The sequence below is a fragment of the Cervus canadensis genome, chromosome 11, assembly GCF_019320065.1.
Source record: "Cervus canadensis isolate Bull #8, Minnesota chromosome 11, ASM1932006v1, whole genome shotgun sequence".
Taxonomy (NCBI): Eukaryota; Metazoa; Chordata; class Mammalia; order Artiodactyla; family Cervidae; genus Cervus; species Cervus canadensis.
Genome location: NC_057396.1, coordinates 73,043,509 through 73,062,565, shown reverse-complemented (window position 1 = coordinate 73,062,565; position 19,057 = coordinate 73,043,509). Strand labels below are relative to the sequence as shown.

General features: G+C 37.2%; 1 protein-coding gene and 2 pseudogenes across 1 annotated transcript in view; all 3 read left to right on the top strand.

Annotated features, from left to right (window-relative positions):
* LOC122450481 (fatty acid desaturase 2-like protein FADS2B) overlaps positions 1 to 19,057 on the top strand; it is a 914,319-nt gene that overhangs the window by 776,520 nt on the left and 118,742 nt on the right. The window lies entirely within an intron of this gene.
* On the top strand, positions 11,066 to 12,007 carry LOC122450512 (annotated as a pseudogene).
* Positions 16,331 to 17,272, top strand: LOC122450513 (annotated as a pseudogene).

Genomic DNA, 19,057 nt, shown 5'->3' with positions numbered 1-19,057 from the left:
TTTAAAGTGTGGATCAAGTTTACTGTTTTTCATTAGAATATTTTCTAATTTAGAAATTTTCTGATTTCTAAACACTAATTAATAGTGTTTTATTATTACTCACATACTTGTATCCAATTGGGTATAAACTAACTGATATAAAATGTGTATCAGACTGTTACAAAATTATAAACTTTCACCTGATTATTTTATATTTCCATTGCATTATCAAAATCTGTGCTTATTCATAAAGTAATCTTGGTTAGAGAAGTGAAGTTATTAAGTATTTAAAGACAAAAATGACAGTATCACATGAAACTAGCCAAGTAAAGAGCTTAGAATTTTCAGTTTATTTTTTCCAATGCATACGTTTTCACCATTTATGTTTTGTGATAGATTCTTATATAGCACATATGACATATTTTTAGTTTTGAATAGATTCCCATTTTATTTCATGAAATAATTTCCTGGGGATATGCTTAAATCAAAATTCAGGAATATAATTTTAATAGTAAACACATCAACTTTTATTTCTGTTATTTCTACAAACATATTCATTATAAAGAAGTTGTGAATTTGTATAAAAGAATGCAATTTAGAAAACTGTTCTCTGATTAGAGTGCACCACTTACAATAGTTTTTCTTCTATTGCCCTCTTTCCTTCTCAAAAATTTCCTATTCTTTTCTCACTTTCTTTCTTCCACGTGATTTATACACTCAAAGCTACCTCACACACATTTAGCTACTCCAGAATTTAATTAGTTCTACTGATAGACATTGACATTGAATGGATGTAACATACATATTATGGAAATCTATCAATTAACAATAAGTAATCAAAATTAATCATAACACTAAAGCTAAGCAATAATATGAAGGTGGAATGGGAATTGGCTTATTAGAACTCTAGAGTAAAGTTAGTGGGGTTCAGGGTTTGCCCAAAAGATCAATTCACATATAATTTTTGAAGGAAAATTCTCCATGGCCTTCCTTTGCTCTTTCTGCCAAAGTTGTGTCTGATAGAGGCTGTGATGCTCAAGTCGTCTGGGATGAGGCAGATCAGATCATGATCTGTCATAAAAGGCCATTCAGGTCAAGCGCCCATGGCCCTCTGTGGTCTGAAGAACATCCACAGAGTAATTCGTCTTGTCTCTGAACCCCTGGGCTGTGCTCTCGGTCCATATTTTCTCCTTGTTCCTGGAAGCCCTGCAACAAGCTCATCAGGCTGATCTCAGCAAAGATTCCCTCCTCCACTAACTGACTCACCTGCCTTCCGCTGCACCAGCCAGCTGCTCTTTGGTTGGTCTCTTTCTACTTTCTCTGTCGTAGGTATTTCTGGGATCAAGATAGTTCACTGATAAATACTAATATTCTTCTCCTTCCACTAAATGTTTTACTTTCTAGTAAAACTTAGGAATAGAAACATTGTGTTCAGGATGAAATATAGTTATTCTGAGATTTGGGTGTTTTGACATATTGCATTTAGACCATGTCACTGTTCTCTAACTCAGCCTTCTACATTTAATTAATCTCATTTAATTAAGCTTGCAAATATTTAAAACTTTGGGAGGTTGTTTTTTGTTTTTTTTTTTTAAATTAATGAATGTGCTCCTTATATCTGGAGAAGGAAATGGCAACCCACTCCAGTATTCTTGCCTAGAGAATTCCATGGACAGAGGAGCCTGCTGGGATGCTGTCCACAGGGTCGCACAGAGTCAGACACGACTGAAGCGACTTAGCATGAATGCATGCATTGGAGAAGGAAATGGCACCCCACTCCAGTGATCTTGCCTGGAGAATCCCAGGGACGGGAGCCTGGTGGGCTGCTGTCTATGGGATCACAGAGAGTCAGACATGACTAAAGTGACTTAGCAGCAGCAGCAGCTCCTTATATACATTTAGACTAATTTTTAACCTGCAAACTTTGTAAAACATGTTTTTAAAATTATTGTATGTTCTTTCTTATTAAGGCTTCCCTGATAGCTCAGTTGGTAAAGAATCTGCCTGCAATGCAGGAGACCTGGGTTCAGTCCCTGGGTCTGGCAGATCCGCTGGAGAAGGGAAAGGCAACCCACTCCAGTGTTCTTGCCTGGAGAACCCCATGGACAGAGGAGCCTGAGGGGCTACAGTCCTTGGGGTCACAAGAGTCGGGCATGGCTTAGTGACTAAACCGCCAGCACTGCCTTTATGCCTGTTTGAGCCTGTTTGCTATACTCTACACTACTTCCTGTTTGTCTAATTTTCCAAGTTCTTTATCTCATTTGAATGTTGAATGTTACCACCTTTTCCAAATATACAGTTATCAATACATGTTTTGCCTTATTCAACTGTTTATGAGTAATTTATTCACTGAAAGTAGTGAAGTTTGAAACCTACACCTTTGGCTTTGTTTTGGTCTACATTAATTAGTGTTTAGGTCAGATAAATCAGGCTTATAATACCTGCGAACGTCACAGTTTGGAAAAGATGGAAAAAAGTAAGTAAACAAGTTGGAAGAAATGACATAATCCATATTCAGTAACCACATGGATCCAAATAAATAACTAAAAAGAGGGATATTACTAAAAACAGAGCCCTGAATTTAGGCAAAAAAAAAATGTGCAGAAAGTGTTTGATATTAATATATAATGATGATTTTTTTAATTTAGTTTGTTAAACAGAAATTTCATAACAGAATTTTCATGGGTCTATTGAAAGCTGAAAATTATACATTTCGTAAGCAATAATTAGGTAAAGGTTAGTACTGAGATTAAGTGAAGAAATAATCTTATTTCACTTCATACTGCTCAAGTTAAATTAAACACAGTGTATTAATTCATAATCACATTTCAATAGACAGAGATGAAAACATATGATGTCAAAAAGGTAAAATGTAAATAGTTAGGTGTACAAAAAATATTCTAATGTGAATTAATTGAATTGATGTGAGAATATTCAATCTAGAGATTAATGTACACATAACGATAATGAAAATATGTAGTTTTATTGCAAAGATATAGCTTTATTGGACATATATATAACTTTATAGGAACAATGTTAAGGCAAATAATTTTATTAAAACTATATGGAATATATGATAAATAGAACTGTGGCACCAGAAAACAGAAATTTGGTCATTTTTTGCTAATGTGGGATACAACTTATATCTTTGGCGGGAAAATGCTCAAATTCTCTTTAAATGTTGTAATATTAGTCCTAAAATGGAAACATTGCATGTACCCAGCCACCGCCCTTAAGTCTCAAAATAGTCCCTGGGAGATTTTAGTTATAGAACAAATATTATTCTCCTTAGATGTGTTACTGAAAAAAAAAGGTAGTAATTATTGGCCATGGGATTTCAAAGTTTTGCAAACAAGAGATCAATCTGATGAGCATAGCAAAAATTCTGAGCTAATAAATTGGGTTCAAAACATTCAATCTCCTGACATTGTCACACCACTTAAACCTTGCATTGTAAAAAATAAAAATTTTAAATATAATTTATTAACTATGGTTGTGTTGTGTGTGTCAATCACTAACTCACTGGTAAAGGAAAACAAGAGAGATTAAAATACATAGATCTGTTACACATATGCATGATTCTACTTCATGTCCCTGATATCAGAGCTCAAGTTATGTCCATTCAGTATGGAGGGGGAAATGGAATAAAATTCCCAAATGTAAGAAATTACAACTACAGAGGCAAAGACAGAAAGATTTTCTCCAGGTTCTTTTTCAAATAGTTGCAGGAAATAGTTTAGTTGAACTGTTTGGTATAACAGGCACTGTGGAATCAGTGACTTTGAGCCAGGTGAGTGCAGTTATGTGGTATATAATGACCATGTGGAATGAGGGGGTAAGGGTGAAGGATGTTCTTGGATAACTTATGCAGGGGGAGAGGAGAACAAAAACAATGCCTCTACACTAATTGGTTAAACTATGACAAAGATAGGAAACTCCTACAATTCTAAGACCTGAGGGCTCTAAAGAAGGGATTCCAAGACAACATCCCAGGTTTAGGGTGAGGCTCACTGTGATGCTGTTGTTCAGTCGCTCACTCGGGTCCAAGTCTTTGTGACCCCATGGCCTGCAGCACACGACGCTTCCCTGTCCTTCACTATCTCCCGGAGTTTTCTCAGACTCGTGTCTTCCCCAGTGTACAACTCCACTGTTAACAATCATTCAGGGTCAGGTGGCTTTGATACTGGTCAGTTCCATAGTTTCTGGGATCATTCTGAATGTGTTCTTTCCTATTTCATTGCCAAGAACTGAGTCAAGCAAGAGGAAAAACATTTGGGCTTCTATGGAAAAAGATAAATGAAGGAGAACTGCAATTGTTAGTGGTGTTTCAGTCTCTTTCATGGTGTACCAAGAAGAGATAGTGAAGGGAATCAAGGAGAAAAATGACATGATTTTATCTACCTCATAGAAAAAATACTGTCTTTGAAAAAAAAAAGATTGATGAAAGTGAAGAAATATCAAAAATAACATTGTATAAAGCATATTTCAATATAAAAAGTATACAAAAATATAAATTTTTTAAATTCCCATAAAAATAGGAGGAAATGAGTGAAATTAATTAATATTTAGAAGAAACAGTAAGCATAATTTGATGACTGACTAGTGTAGGTTAAATAGATGAAGAAATATAAATAGATCATATTTTCTCTTGTGGTTGATTTTAGGTATGATAAAATTGAGAATGAAAACAGAGGAACAAGTATGGAAAGAAACTGTACATAGATATTGTGACCATTTCTCACAATACACGTACCATATCAACCCTAGTTTCCCACATGGATTATTGCAACCACATCTTAAGTGGTCTGTCTGCTTCCACTACTATGTGCACTAAAGTATGTTGTGTTGCTCTGTCATAACATCTCTCAGATATTTTCCTCACTACTAACAATGGAACAGTACACGTTACATGTGATTCAGTTCAGTTCAGTCACTTAGTCATGTCTGACTCCTTGAGACCCCATGGACTGCAGCATGCCAGGCCTCCCTGTCCATCACCAACTCCCGTAGTTTACCCAAACTCCTGCCCATTAAGTCGGTGATGCCATCCTGCCATCTCATCCTCTGTAGTCCCCTTCTCCTCCTGCCCTCAATCTTTCCAAGCATCAGGGTCTTTTCAAATGAGTCAGCTCTTCCCATCAGGTGGCCAAAATAATGGAGCTTCAGCCTCAACATTAGTGCTTCCAAAGAACACCCAGGACTGATTTCCTTTAGGATGGACTGCTTGGATCTCCTTGCAGTCCAAGGGAGTCTCAGAGAGTCTTCTCCAACACCACAGTTCAAAAGCATCAGTTCTTCAACGCTCAGTTTTCTTTATAGTCCAACTCTCACATCCATACCTGACCACTGGAAAAACCGTAGCCTTGACTAGATGGACCTTTGTTGACAAAGTAATGTCTCTGCTTTTTAATATGCTATCTAGGTTGGTCATAACTTACCTTCCAAGCAGTAAGTGTCTTTTAATTTCATGGTTGCAATCACCATCTGCAGTGATTTTCGAGCCCAGAAAAATAAAGTCAGCAACTGTTTCTACTATTTTGCCGTCTATTTGTCATGAAGTGATGGGACCGGATGCCATGATCTTAGTTTTCTGAATGTTGAGCTTTAAGCCAAATTTTTCACTCTCCTCTTTCACCTTCATCAAGAGGCTCTTGAGTTCTTCTTCACTTTCTGCCATAAGGGTGGTGTCATCTGCATATCTGAGGTTATTGATATTTCTCCCGGCAATCTTGATTCCAGCTTGTGCTTCATCCAGCCCAGCATTTCTCATGATGTACTCTGCATATAAGTTAAATAAGCAGGGTGATTATATACAGCCTTGATGTACTCCTTTTCCATTTTGGAACCAGTCTGTTGTTCCATATCCAGTTCTAACTGTTGCTTCCTAACCTGCGTAGAGGTTTCTCAAGAGGCAGTTCAGATGGTCTGGTATTCACATCTCTATCAGAATTTTCCAGAGTTTATTGTGATCCATACAGTCAAAGGCTTTGGCATAGTCAATAAAGCAGAAATAGATGTTTTTCTGTAACTCTCTTGCCTTTTTGATGATCCAGCAGATGTTGTCAATTTGATCTCTGGTTCCTCTGCCTTTCCTAAATCCAGCTTGAACAACTGGAAGTTCATGGATCACGTATTGTTAAATCCTTGCTTAGAGAATTTTGAGCACTACTTTACTAGCGTGTGAAATGTGTGCAATTGTACGGTAGTTTGAGCGTTCTTTGGCATTACCTTTCTTTGGGATTGGAATGAAAACTGACCTTTTCCAGTCCTGTGGCCACTGCTGAGTTTTCCAAATTTGCTGACATAATGTGTGCAGCACTTTCACAGCACCATCTTTCAGGATTTGAAAGATCTCAACTGGAATTCCATCACCTCCACTAGCTTTGTTTGTAGTGATACTTCCTAAGGCCCACTTGACTTCACATTCCAGGATGTCTGGCTCTAGGTGAGTGATCACACCATTGTGATTATCTGGGCCATGAAGATTTTTTTGTGCAGTTCTTCTGTGTATTCTTGCCACCTCTTAATATCCTCTGCTTCTGTTAGGTCCATACCATTTCTGTCCTTTATTGAGCCCATCTTTGCATGAAATGTTCCCTTGATATCTCTAATTTTCTAGAATAGATCTCTCGTCTTTCCCATTCTATTGTTTTCCTGTATTTCTTTGCATTGATCTCTGAGGAAGGCTTTCTTATCTCTCCTTGCTATTCTTTGCAACTTTGCATTCAAATGGGTATATCTTTCCTTTTCTCTCTTGCTTTTCGCTTCTCTTCTTTTCACAGCTATTTGTAAGGCCTCCTCCGACAGCCATTTTGCATTTTTGCATTTCTTTCTCCTGGGGTTGATCTTGATCCCTGTCTCCTGTACAATGTCATGAGCCTCTGTCCATAGTTCATCAGATACTCTGTCTACCAGATCTAGTCCCTTAAGTCTATTTCTCACTTCCACTGTATAATCATAATGGATTTGATTTAGGTCATACCTGCATGGTCTAGTGGTTTTCCCCACTATCTTCAATTTAAGTATGAATTTGGCAATAAGGAGTTCATGATCCGAGTCACAGTCAGCTCCTGGTCTTGCTTTTACTGACTGTATAGAGCTTCTCCATCTTTGGCTGCAAAGAATAAAATCAATCTGATTTTGGTGTTGACCATCTGGTGATGTCCATTCTCTTGTATTGTTGGAAGAGGATGCTTGCTATGACCAGTGCATTCTCTTGACAAAACTGTATTAGCCTTTGCCCTGCTTCATTCTGTACTCCAAGGCCAAATTTGCCTGTTACTCCAGGTGTTTCTTGACTTCCTACTTTTGCATTCCAGTCCCTTATAATGAAAAGGGTATCTTTTTTGGTATTAGTTCTAGAAGATCTTGTAGATCTTCATAGAACTGTTCAACTAAAGCTTCTTCAGAATTACTGGTCGGGGCATAGACTTGGATTACTGTGATATTGAATGGTTTGCTTGGAAACGAACAGAGATCTTTCTGTCGTTTTTGAGACTGCATCCAAGTACTGCATTTCAGACTCTTTTGTTGACTATATTGGCTACTCCATCTTCTAAGGGATTCTTGCTCACAGTAGTAGATACAATGGTCATCTGAGTTAAATTCACCCATTCAATCTATTTTATTTCGCTGATTCCTAATGTCATCTCCTGTTTGACCACCTCCAATTTGCCTTGATTCATGGACTTAACATTCCAGGTTCCTATGCCATATGGCTCTTTACAGCATTGGACCTTGCTTCTATCACCAGTCACACCCACAGCTGGGTGTTGTGTTTGCTCTGGCTCCGTCTCTTCATTCTTTCTGGAGTCATTTCTCCACTGATCTCCAGTAACATATGGAGCACCTACCATTCTGGGGAGTTCATCTTTCAGTGTCCTCTTTTTGCCTTTTCTTACTGTTCATTGGGTTCCCCAGACAAGAATACTACAGTGGTTTGCCATTCCCTTCTCCAGTGGACCACATTTTGTCAGAACTCTCCACCATGACCTGTCCATCTTGGATGGCCGTACAATGCATAGCTCATAGCTTCATTGAGTTAAACAAGGCTATGGTCCATCATTGAGTTACAATTAATCTAACTGAGATGATTAGGTTTTACTGAATGCTTCAATAAATAAAGGCTGAATGCATGAATTATTTTACATAGTTTAGCAAAGATGCATAGTGCAAAAAAGTAACACTACAATCTCTCATATGGATGTAACTTTCAACTAAAGATAAATTCTATATATGGTGTGAAGAGAGGACCTTAACTCATAACAGTCTAGATGATGGGTGAATTCTAGATAATTACCAAATTCCATTCTGTGTGGTTAAAGAATGGTATTTTAATACTTTTAAATTTTGTATGCACTGATTGCACAAATAGATACTGCCCAAGTTATGACTGTGAATATCTTAAACAGCTTTTCCTAGGAGGACAATTTCCCTACTCTCCAAAGACGTAGAGTACTTGGAGACACATAAAGGGGCATGGGTAGGTAGCTAGTGCTCCCCAGACCATATTCCCTAGAGAGAGAAACTGTTGCAGCACTAATTGACTTGGAGGAGGCTGCGTTTATTTCTTAAGTTGTCTCAATAAACAGTTTATTGAGTTTAAAAATGGAGTTTGTCATGAAGAGATGTCTCCACGGTAAAAACAGACCATTTCTATTTAAATGCACTGATTGATTTAAAGTATGAGCTTCAGGGGAAAATAGTAAGGATTGAATTAGTTACTTGAATAATTCAAACCAGACACGTATATTATATAGGGCAATATTCATTATAAAAGAGAAAAGCATAGTGACTTCTTCACAACATTAAAAAAAAAAGGTAAGCAGCAAGTATTTTAACCAGCTTATTTTATAGTAGTGTATTCTTTATAATTAAGGAATGAAAAAAAGAATAAAAAACTTCCTTTCAGTCAAATTCATTAATGAGATAAATTTCCTGAACTTGAAATATGCAGGCTGTAACCACAAGAAATCAGACTCTCATTTTTATGACTGTGAGTGAGATGCTGCATTTTGCACTTTCTTTCTGATAATTATTCAGACATAGGTATTTTAAATAGATATTATGTGACCTTCACATGTCTATAATGCATTTTGCATATTCACAATATCTATGTACTTTCATAAGTATACATGCATATTCATATATATATGTGTATGTGTATATATATACACATATATATCTGGAGGTAGAAACATATGCAAAAGCTGAATTTGCATTTGTCTGTTGCCAGATCTGTGACTGTTATGATCAAATTTCTTTACCCATTTTTTTCCCTTTTTCTTATTTAATTACTGCTAAAGACCTCAAAATTATCTAATTACCTTTCAAGGTCTAACATGCAAAATATAAGTAGAGCTGTTAAGATTGTTAAGGACCATAATGAGGTTGAGGACACATTACATCAAATCCTTATTTATTTCATATTCTAAACTTCGTGTGAACATATGACTTGCTATGATGTTTTATTTGCACTATAAACTTCTGTGGTATATCACATGGAATTTGCATGATGATGACAAGAACATATTATTTTTCTGATGGAAGTTTAAGCCTCTCTTGCAGAGTGATCTGGAGAATGGTGGTGGTGGGGGAGGGTGTTGCTGAGCTGGGCCCGGCGGTGGAGCCTTACTGATCACACTGCCCTTCCGTTATCTGAGACGCAGCTCAGAAGAGAAACAGCAAAGAAAACATGAAAACAAACACATACAAAAATTGAAAATTAAGAAGCTCAAGGCAGAAAAATACAAATCAAAAGCTAATAGAAACCAAACTGATCAGGAAAGAGAAGCATTTTTCAGAAGAAAGTGCCCTCCGTTACCTAGAGCAATTCTTATCCTGAAAATAGGCTACACAACATATTCTTTGTTTTTGTTGTTGTCTGTTTTACTGTTACTCATAAACCCATAATCTTTAATGTGAGTCAAAAGAAAGAGTCTAAGATTATTTTTTATTTTCACATTGTGGTATTTTAGGATGCTGGATTTGATGTATTAACAAAAATACAAAAAAAAAAAAGGGGTAGCTATCATGTGAATTGATTTGAAATCATCGAATTATTTTGTCTGGTTTTGCTGCTGGACACGGTGAATTTGAGTGACTTTAAACATTTATTTAGTTATTTATTTTACTGTACAACATTGTATTGGTTTTGCCATACATTGACTTGAATCCTCCATGGGTGTACATGTGTTCCCCATCCTGAACCCCCCTCCCACCTCCCTCCCCATCCCCTCCCTCTGGGTCATCCCAGTGCACCAGCCCCGAGCATGCTGTATCACGCATCGATCCTGGACTGGCGATTTGTTTCACATATGATAATTTACATGTTTCAATGCCATGATCCCGTATCATTCTGCCCTCACCCTCTCCCACAGAGTCCAAAGACTATTCAATACATCTGTGTCTCTTTTGCTGTCTTGCATACAAGGTTATCGTTACCATCTTTTTAAATTCCATATATATGCATGAGTATACTGTATTGGTGTTTTTCTTTCTGGCTTACTTCACTCTGTATAATGGGCTCCAGTTTCATTCACCTCATTAGAACTGATTCAAATGTATTCTTTTTAATGGCTGAGTAATATTCCATTGTGTATATGTACCACAGCTTTCTTATCCATTCATTTGCTGATGGACATCTAGGCTGCTTCCATGTCCTGGCAATTATAAACAGTGCTGTGATGAACACTGGGGTGCACATGTCTCTTTCAGTTCTGGTTTCCTCTGCGTGTATGCCCAGCAGTGGGATTGCTGGGTCATATGGCAGTTCTATTTCCAGTTTTTTAAGGAATCTCCACACTGCTCTCCATAGTGACTGTACTAGTTTGCATTCCCACCAACAGTGTAAGAGGGTTCCCTTTTCTCCACACCCTCTCCAGCATTTATTGCTTGCAGACTTTTGGATAGCAGCCATTCTGACTGGCATGAAATGGTACCTCATTGTGGTTTTGATTTGCATTTCTCTGATAATGAGTGATGTTGAGCATCTTTCCATGTGTTTGTTAGCCATCTGTATGTCTTCTTTGGAGAAATGTCTGTTTAGTTCTTTGGCCCACTTTTTGATTGGGTCTTTTATTCACAGATGGAATCCAGAGGGAAAAATCAACCAGAGTGGAAACAGACTACATTGGTGGAATTCATCTTGCTTGGCTTCTCTGATATTTCTGACCTTCAAGGATTTCTTTTTGGGATGCTTTTAATCATGTATAGGATTATTATGATGGGAAATAGTCTCATTATCATAATAACCAAGATGGATCCTTCCCTCCAGACTCCCATGTATTTTTTCCTAGGGAATTTTTCCTCCTTAGAAATATGCTATGTATCAGTCACTGTCCCTGGGTTATTGACAGATCTCAGTAGATAAACTAGAAATATATCCTTTCTGGCCTGTGCTTTTCAAATGTATTTCTTTCTGGTGTTTGGGGTCACTGAGTGCCTTCTTCTGACTGCGATGGCTTGTGACAGGTATGTCGTCATTTGCAACCCTCTGCTGTATGCTCTCCTCATGGACAGTAGGCTGTGTGTCCAACTGGCCACTGGCTGTTGGGTCAGTGGAATTACTACATGCATAGGATTTACTTACCAGATCTCTCTACCCTTCTGTGGCTCTAACCAGTTGAATCACTTCTTCTGTGATGTACATCCAGTGCTTAACCTTGCTTGTGGGGACACTTATATGATTGAGATATTGGTTGATGTGATTGCTGTTCTAGTTGTCACTATTCCTTTTATGTTGATGCTTGGATCTTATGTGAGAACAATTGAGACCATCTTGAAGCTGCCTTCAGCCACTGGGCAAGCCAAGGCCTTCTCCCATCTCATGGTTGTGGCTTTATTCTTTGGATCAGGACTCATTACATATTTAAGGCCAAAGTCCAGTCATTTGATAGGAATGGACAAATTTCTCTCTTTTTTTTACACCATTGCCACACCAATGTTTAACCCTATGGTATATTGTCTGAGAAACAAAGATGTTATGGTGGTTTTGAGAAAATTCCTACTAAATTGGACTGTGATTTAAAAATATTAATTCATAAAATTTGTTTCTTATTCATTACAGTTTCCACTCAATTTCTGTTATTTTCCCATTAGCTGTGACTTCATATTAAAGGTAAATGATCTGTTATTTTTATATCATGTAAACTCTGATGTTATTTTAAATAAAAAATAATCTCAAACTCTATTCAGGGTATTGAAATCTTTGGTATAACACATAGCTTTCATTAATGGGTCTTGTGAACTCTTGTTGCTTTTTAGTTTTGCAGAACATTGCCTATGTTTTCTCTTTTCAATGAGATTATGCAACTTTCTTTCTCTAGTCCCAATGTATAGCCTGAAAACTAATAGGCATCAAATTAGCTTTATCAGATGAAAAGACTAAAAGCATGGTGTAGCAGGCCTGGTATTGATAGTTACACTAAAAGATGAGTGTTTGAGAAAAAATTATATTTGAGGCATCATATTCAAGACACAAAATGTTAACTCATTGGCAGTTGTACCTCTGCTGACTGTAGAGAACAATGGGAAGAAGCAAAGATCATTTGTTGCATTTAATTTGAGAAAGGCTTTCCAAATTTTCCATATGTGCTGGTAGGGCATCTTCAGATACTGGTTTCTGGATGTAGTTTTCATGTCAGAACATACTACCTGCATGAGAAGAATATAGTTTTTAGGAGAACCATTATTCTGATTGATAAAGGGTGGCAAAGAGAGATTTTCCAGCCATGGCTGACTCGCCGACCTCTTGGATACAAGATCACTCCTGCAGAGATTTCCTTCAACATAACATGCAAAGAAAGCCTTCCCAAATTTGATTCTCTGGTTTTGACCACTTATTCAGGCTCAAAAATCTTATTATTTTTTTTAATCTTATTTTTAACTCGGTGATTTGCTCTGAATATTCCTTTTAACATTCTATCTATTATAATTTGCTTTGAGATATCCTTATTTTCCTCACTGAAATGGTGACTGAAACCATGAAATTAAAAGATGCTTGCTCCTTGGAAAGAAAGCTATGGCAAACCTAGACAAAGTATTAAAAAGCAAATATATCACTCTGCTGATAAAGGTTCATATGGTCAAAGTTATGGTTTTTCCAGTAGTCATGTATGGATGGGAGAGTTGGACCATAAAGAAGGCTAGGTGCTGAAGAACTGATGCCTTTTAATTGTGGTGCTCAAGAAGACTCTTGGCAGTCCCTTGGCATGCAAAGAGAGCAAACCAGTCAATTCTAAAGGAAGTGAATGCTGAATATTCATTGAAAGAACTGATGATGAAGCTGAAGCTACAATACTTTGGCCACCTGATGGGAAGTGACAACTCACTGGAAAAGACCCTGATGCTGGGAGTGATCGAGTTTAGGAGGAGAAGGGGGCAAGAGAGGATGAGACGGTTGGATGGCATCACGGACTCAACGGACTTGAGTTTAAACAAACTCTGGGAGATGGTAAAGGATGGGGAAGCCTGGCATGCTGCAGTTCATGGGTCGCAGTCAGACACAGCTGAGTGACTGAACAACAGCATAGGATATTAAACAAAGCTCCTTGTGTGTATATATACACATGCACGTGCAGGCACACACTCACACACATACTATGACCTTGCTGGTCATCTATTTTGTAAATAATAGTTTGTATCTGCTAATCCTAAACTCCAAATTTGTCCCCCCTACCCTTTTTTTCCTTTGGTAACTATAAATTTGTTTTCTATGTTTGTGAGTCTCTCTGTTTTGTAAATAAGTTCATTTGTATCATTTTTTAGATTCCACATATAAATGATATCATACCATATTTGGATATTTGCCTTTCTCTTTCTGACTTGCTTCATTTAATATGATAATCTCTAGGTCAATCCATGTTGCTGTGAATGGTATTATTTTATTCTTTTTTGTGGCTAATATTCCATTGTGTATATATGTACAATATGTTTATCCATTCATCTGTCAACAGACTTCAAGATTGCTTTCATGCCTTAGCTATTGTAAATAGTACTACTATGAACATAAGGGAGCATATATCTTTTCGAATTATAGTTTTATTCAGATAGATACCCAGGATTGTGATCGCTGGATCATATGGTAATTCTATTTTTGATTTTTAAAGAACTTCAATAAGTTTTCCACAGTGGCTGCACCAGTTTGCATTCCTACCAACAATGTGCTAGGATTCCCTTTTCTCCATAAGCTCTGTAGCATCTATTGTTTGTAGATTTTTTTTGTTTGTTTTTTAATGGTATCTATTTTGACTGGTGTGAGGTGACACCTCATTGTAGTTTTGATTTACCTTTTACTAACAACTCTTGCTGTTGAGCACCTTTTCACGTGCCTGTTGGCCATCTGTATGTTTCCTTTGTAGAAATGTCTAATCAGGTCCTGTCAATTTTTTCTTGGATTGTTTGCTATTTTGCTGTGTTGTTGTTATTGAGTTATATGGGCTGTTTGTATATTTTGGAAATTAAGCCCTTGTCATTTGCATGGTTTGCAAAAGTTTTTACCCCGTCCTAAGTTGTCTTTGCATTTTCCTTATGGTTTCATATGCTGGCAAAGGCTTATATGTTTCACTAGATCTTATTTACTTATTTCAATTTTTATTTCTACTACCTTGGAGAGTGAACTAAGAATATGTTGCCATGATTTATTTATTTCTCTGTGCAAACAGACTCTCTTTATATGAACACCCAGTGTGATTCATTTCTCTTTGTGATTTGTGTTTTTGGTATGGAATATTTGTAGTTTAAATTCTTTGTAAGATCAGAATCACAGACAATTTCAACAAACAAATGTAATTACAGAATTTTAAATGTATGTTTTTTTAAATATATTGTCTTATTTAATCAGAGTAGAGTATTTAAGAGGGTTTTTAAAAAGGGTTGAAGTGAGTGTCATTTTCTTATTTATTTCACTAAATTACTGAGTTGGAATAAAGGTTAAACTCACTGAGACAAGGGGAGGGGTGAACATACATATGAACACACATAAACTCAAACAGAAAAGGAAAAATAATAACTTGGTAGTGGGCTCTGCGCCCTTTTGGAATATGCTAAAGCTATAAGGAAGCAGTTAAACAGCCAATTAAAATTAATATCTTATAAACATTGGGGAAACATTAAGGTAACAAAGAGATCAATAATCACAAGAGGATGCAGGATCCACATCCCGTTCGACTGCATCTAACTGCATGTGATCTTATTTTAACTACCTTTGAGATTAGAGTTTATGCCTTTAGAGGACTGAGGACACAATCAAAACCTGTAATCCCATCCTCATGGTTACCCAAGCCTCTTCAAGGAAGACAAAAGAGAAGGCAGCAATGTGTATATGCTGAGCAAGTGTCTCAGATATTTACGAAGAGGTAATTCCAAATTTCTCTGCTTTTCATTTCATTTAGAAAATGAAAATCTTCATTTCACTTTTGTGCCTCAACTGAGTTATTTGGCTTTCTAATAAAAAAGAAAACAAGAAACTAGACAAGTTAGTAATGGGAAGGATGCTGCTAGGTACTTGGCGCTGCCATTGACTGATGGGGACAGGTACAGTCTGTACTAATCTTAATACATGGCTTTAATTTGATAGTGTGCTTTGCAATGAAAGAGTTGTTTGGTTTAATTTAAAACATTTCAAAATCATGTTTATGAATATGGAAAATGTCAAAATGGTGATTATTTGAAATGGATTTTTTTTACTGCATGGGGAATAGAGAAGTGATTTTCAAGTGTTGATGCACAGATTTTTTTAATTTATTTATTTTAATTGAAGGCTAATTACTTTACATAGATTCTGCAGAATATGCCAAATGGTCCTGAGGAGAAAAATTTGCATTGAGTTAAACTCACATACCTGTTCAGACCATGGGAGAGACTTCAGCTAGAATAGTTTGGTACTTTGCATTTTGGATGTAGGCTAGAAGAGAAAGTATAGTATATATTGCATTTGCAGAAACTGAAGTGAAATATGTGTACTTAGCCCAATAATTTGAGAATCCTTCAACCCAGGTGTATTTTAACATGGAGAATTGTTTAATAAATTCCAATGCTTGTTCTTGGAGAAGGAAATGACAACCCACTCCAGTATTCTTGCTTGCAAAAATCCCATGGACAGAGGAGCCTGGTGGGCTACAATCCATGGGGTCACAAAGAGTCAGACATGACTGAGCGACTAAGAACAATGCTTATTCATCTGTTCACTAATTTTCTTCTTGCTTCACTTTTTCTATATATTATGCTCTGTTATCCTAGATTTATTTTTTTCATGTGTAACTAATTTTATTAGGCCTACTACTTCCTGTAACCTTTTGAGAGGAAAATATTAAGAGTGAATTCAAGGTTAAGCATAAAATTTCTGTAATAAATGGCCAGAAAAAATTATACTTTGCTCACTGAGTTCATCCTGTTGGGTTTGGCAGACTCACTGGAGTTACAGATTACCCTATTTTGCCTTTTTTCTGTGATTTATACACTTACAGTTGTGGGGAATGTTGGAATGATTCTCTTAATCAGAACTGATTCCTGACTTTACACACCCATGTATTTCTTCCTGGCTAACTTGTCCTTTGTGGATGTTTGCTATTCATCCACCATCACCCCAAAGATGCTGGTAGATTTTTTATCAGAGAAGTCCATCTCCTTTGCAGGCTGCTTTCTGCAGATGTATTTCTTTATAGCCTTGGCCACAACTGAATGCATCCTTTTTGGGTTAATGGCCTATGACCGCTATGTGGCCATATGCAACCCTCTCCTTTACCCCTTGATCATGTCCAGGACGGTCTGCCTGAAAATGGCCGCAGGGGCTTTTACAACAGGACTGTTGAACTCCATGGTTCTCACAAGTTGTATAAGCAGCTTTCCTTTCCCCAGTTCCAACGCCATCCATCACTTCTTCTGTGACAGCCCCCCACTTTTTAAGCTCTCCTGTTCTGTTACACACCTGTATGAAAGTATCGTGTCTACCTTTGCTGGTGTGAGTATCGTTGGAAGTCTGCTGGTGATCCTCACCTCCTACTGCTACATTCTCTTCTCCATCTTCCGTGTGCATGCAGGGGCGGGGAGGCGCAAAGCGTTCTCCACGTGTGCGTCTCACCTGACAGCCGTCATCCTGTTCTATTCCACCTCCATCTACACTTATCTGAGACCTACTTCCAGCTACTCCCTGACCCAGGACAAAGTGGCTTCTGTGTTCTACACAGTGGTGATCCCCATGTTGAATCCTCTGATCTACAGCCTCCGGAATAAGGAAGTAAAGAAGGCTTTATGGAATGTGATTACTAGGAAAAGGGTCCCTTCATTGCTGTGATTGATTAATTTTCTGAACTAAATAGAGTATATAGTTTAACTTTCAGAAGCTGGATCAAGCTTATCTTCATTACAACTTAATCTGTATAATCATGTTCTGGTAATGTTCATGGACACGAGTCCTGTTAGGTATAACTTATCAATTTAGGTAAGATCATGAAACTTTTTTTCTAATCAATGTATGTTTTCCTATAGGTTTCTAAAATGTGATTTATTCATAAAGCTGTCTTGGTTATAGAAATAAAGGGTTAAGTATATGGAGATAACTTTTGCAATGTCACATGAATCTAGTTGTGTATTATATTTGTAATTGTCAGCTTTTTTACTGTATTTTTTTTAACATTTATGATTTGGAAAGGGTTGTATATATCACATGTGCAAAAATGCTTTCAATGTAGATTTCCACTTTATTGAATTAGGGCTATAATGCTTAAATTTAAAATCAGTAATATCACTTAACTGCTATAGTAAACATGTGGACTTTCATTTCCTTTATCCCCCAAAACATATACTTATTCATTAAAGAATATATAGGAATTTGTTTAAATGTATTTTGTTTAGAAAACTGCTGTCTGGTTAGAAGGCACCAATTGCAACAGCTTTTCTTCTCTTCACATCTTTTCTTCTCAAAAATTTCCTGTTCTCTCATATTTTCTCTCCCAGACTGATACACATATTATACACAAAGCCGCATGCACACGCAGTCAGCTATAGCAGAGTTTAATCATTGTATAGTTCAAAGTAGGTAGATCTATCTTTGAAGGATAAAACAGACCCATATCCTTTAAAAGAGTCTCATGGATTTCCTGATAATGGAAGTATTCTCCCAGTCACCAATTAAATCCATTAAAGTTAATCCGTATATTATATTAAAGGTAAGCAATAATATATAGGTGGAATTGAGTGGCATAGTAGAATTCTAGGGGAAATTGAGTGGGATTCAGAGCTTGCTAAGATGCTAACCACACTGAGAGCTTTTGGAGGGATATTCCCCGTGGCTCTTCCCTTGTCCTTGCTGCTGAAATTGCTCCTGAGAGAAGTTGCAATATTCAAGTCATCTGCGATATAACAAAGCAGATCTCATGACCTGTCACACCATCCAGTGCCCTCTGCTGTTCACATCTTCCAGCTGGGTCTGATGAATATTCATGTAGGCATGTAGTCAGAAGTTAGTGTCTCCTTCTAATTTATTTCACTTAAAATCAGAGCCTCCATTTGGCTCAGTTGGTAAAGAATTTTCCTGCAATGCAGGAGACCTGGGTTCGATTCCTGGGTTGGGAAGATCCCTGGAGAAGGAAATGGCAACCTATTTCAGTATTCTTGCCTGGAGAACTCCATGGACAAAGGAGTTCAACAGGCTACAGACCAGGGGGTCCCAAAGAGTCAGACACAACTGAGTGGCTAACACACTCACTTTCAAGAACAGAGCTAGACTGAAGGTTAACTCCAGCCAGACAAGTGTAGGGGTACACACACACACACAAAGGGAAGGATCATAATTTGGTAGAGGATTATGGAACCATTGGAATAAGCTAAAACTTCAAAGAAAGAGACAATTAAATAGATCTTTTTTTTTTTTTAATTTGGCAAGTAGCTTTGAAATAACAGCGAATCAGAAAGTTCCATATAGTGTTTAATCACATCTACTTGCACGTGATCATATTTAAATACTTCTGAGACTGCAGTTTCTGCGTTTAGAGGGTTCATGACACAATCAAAACCTATAATCCAGTCCCCTTGGTTACCCGACCCTCTTTAAGGAAAGCAAAATAAAAGGACAGCAATA